Here is a 3026-nt window from a genome sequence, read left to right as displayed (position 1 = left end):
GCCCCACATGGGCTGGATCTGCTGGTGGAGGCCCTTGACATCCCAGAGGGTGCAGCCAGAAGAGGTTTTGGGGGTGTCTCAGGAGCCACCCCCGATGGAGGTCTGTGCACCAGGAGGGATGCATCCCCCAGGCCCCTCAGCTCTCCATCCCTGTGCACGGTTGCCATGGCAATGAGGGATGAAGGCTCCCTCGCTCCCTGGCGTTCTTCCACATGGCCGCTGCTGAAACACTCAGAGTTCATTGCCAGGGAGCCACCCCCGTGCTCTGTGCCAAGTGCCACCCCCAGCCCATGGCTTGTCCTCTGCGCTGTCCCCAGCACTGTGGGCTGTCCCCAAACCTGGCCCAGACCACAGCCAGCTAAAAAAAAAAAAAAGTAATTAAATGGAAAGGTCGTTCTTATTTATTCTTTTGTTACACAACCCCCGAGCTACCAAACAGCGAAATTAAGTCTTGGAGTGTTTAATGAAGGATCAGGGCGAACAGCTCATCATTTCAAAAAGCTGTTCCCGGTGCAAAGGCACCACACGGAGCGGGGCTGCTCCGCCGGGCACTGCGGGAGCTCCGGGGAAGCTGCCCCGGGGCACCGGGCAGGGCTGGGCACCGGCAGCGCCCCCGATGCGTTCCCTGCTATACTCACAGGGGAAGGATTTTTTTCTAATAGGGCCCCACGGAGACATCAGAGCAATTTTCAAGGAGGTTTGAAGCCACCGGAAAGCTTATTAGATCCGTTCTGCAGAGTTAATTTGATGTTGGTAATCAGCGAGCAAGTTAAGCAGTTAAGGAGATGGTGGCTGCTGAAGGGTTGGGCTGTTTAGCCGCCTTGTAAGCAGTGGTTACTAATGAGAGGGTCATGAATATGGATGAGGGATGATTACAGCGTGGAAAGGGCAGTCGGCAAACCATAAACCTAATTTTAATCTTTTTATTATCAAAGCCACATTATTAATAATAGACTTTACCTTGAGACCGAGCTGCATCGGGCAATTCCTGCACTCAGCAATGGCCAGCACCAGGGAGGGGACAAGGATGGGACCCACCACAATGTGATGATCCCTCTTGATTGAGGATCTCTTCCATCAGCACAGGATGGACCACCAGGGACCCTGAGCCACCCTCCTTCCCTGTGCTTGGACAGTGGGACAAGGAGCCAGACACTGAGACCTCCTTGTCCCCTGCTTGCCCCAAGCACAGCAGCCACAAATCACTGCCACCATGGCAGTGCCACACCACAGCTGGGCACTGTCCCTCAGTCCTGGAAAAGGACTGTCCTAATTGTCTCCATGTCTAATTAATTGTAATTATTTTCTTATGGCACCGCTGATACGGGCACTGGTGTAACGAGGCAGCAGCTCCTGTGTGAAATGCTGAAGCAAGGGATGTAGAACATGTTAAAAGATATTAATCTACAAATGAAAATGATTTTAATTGGATTCTGCATTTGGGGTCGGGTCACTGCTCCATTTTCAATCAGAGTTGTCCAGTCAGCAAAGCAGCAGCACAGCCCTTTCATAGGGAAACAGCGAGTGGCTCGCAGAGGTTAATAGGAATGTTGGAAAATAAATAGGTTATTGATTGATAATAACAATAAGTTGACTCCAGTCCTACCTTGGTGACCTTCCCTCACCCAACTTAGAGAAAACTCAGTTAGCATCTAATTATGGATCGCCTCACAATCCCACATATTAATGAGAGTGTGGCTGCACAGGCCTGGAGCTGCTCCCGGTGGAGGGAAGAGCCCAAACATGGTTGATCCCAGAGAAATCAGGATCTGGGACCCCTTGGCATGACATGGAATCCCAGAATGGTTTGGGTTGGACAGCTTAAAGCCCATCCAGTGCCACCCCTGCTATGGGCAGGGAAATATTCCACTATCCCAGGTTGCTCCAAGCCCTGTCCAACCTGGCCTTGGACACTTCCAGGGATGGGCCAGTCACAACCAGGGCTTCACCACCCTCACAGGGACTAATTTTTCCCTGATACTCAACCTAAACCTGCTTTCTGCCAGCTGAAAGCTTTATCCTGGTGCCCAACCAAGCCCCAGCCCCTGCCTTGTTCTGCAGGGTGGAAGAGGGAAGGACCAGAGGCGGCTCAGAGCTCTGTAAGTGATACTTTAATTGCTTCAAGATGTGCCAGGATGTCCTGCCTTCAGCTCCGGCCTCACTCAGTATTCCACATGTGGCTCTTGGCTCTGCTCGCTGCAAGAGATGGAATGGACAGAGCTAGCTGGGGGAAAAGGGGGCTGCAAACGGTGGGCAGGGATGGAGTTAAGGAGGATTTTCCTTGCCCAGGGTGAGCAGGGACGCTGAGAGCCCGGGGCACTGCTCAGCAGCCCCGCAGGGAGCTGCGGGCAGGGGGGATGCCCGCATTTAGCGACTTTTCCCACTTAAGGTGGCTCAAAGCCCAGCTGTGTCCCTGCGAGGTGTGGGGACAGCAAACACATGATGCTTCCCGGGATACAGCTCCAGGATCTGAAAACCTGGATAAGGTGTGACTGCGTGAGAAGCGCTGCATCTGCCTGCCGGCTGAAAGGGAAGGAGGGGAAAATGGAAGATCTGTGGGGTTTGTAATGCGTTATTTGCAGAAGTGGGAACAGAGATGCTGATCCCGTGCGGTGGCGAGGTGTGGGGACAGCAAACACATGATGCTTCCCGGGATACAGCTCCAGGATCTGAAAACCTGGATAAGGTGTGACTGCGTGAGAAGCGCTGCATCTGCCTGCCGGCTGAAAGGGAAGGAGGGGAAAATGGAAGATCTGTGGGGTTTGTAATGCGTTATTTGCAGAAGTGGGAACAGAGATGCTGATCCCGTGCGGTGCGGGGACTTGGGCAGAGCTGTGGACGTGGAGATGCTGCCTGGGCTGAATCCCTGCCTGCTTCCCTGGCTCCCTTGGCAGCTGCACGGCCGGGGAGCAGCGCTGGGGCATTTAGGAAAGGTGATTGGGGCATTTGGGAAAGGTGATTGGGGCATTCCCGGGGCCTCCGGCAGAGCCCTTCCCGCGGGGCCCCTCTGGGGCAGCGCGCCGCTC

Source organism: Geospiza fortis, unplaced genomic scaffold (genome assembly GCF_000277835.1).
Source record: "Geospiza fortis unplaced genomic scaffold, GeoFor_1.0 scaffold408, whole genome shotgun sequence".
NCBI lineage: Eukaryota > Metazoa > Chordata > Aves > Passeriformes > Thraupidae > Geospiza > Geospiza fortis.
Note: the sequence above shows the minus strand (reverse complement) of the source record.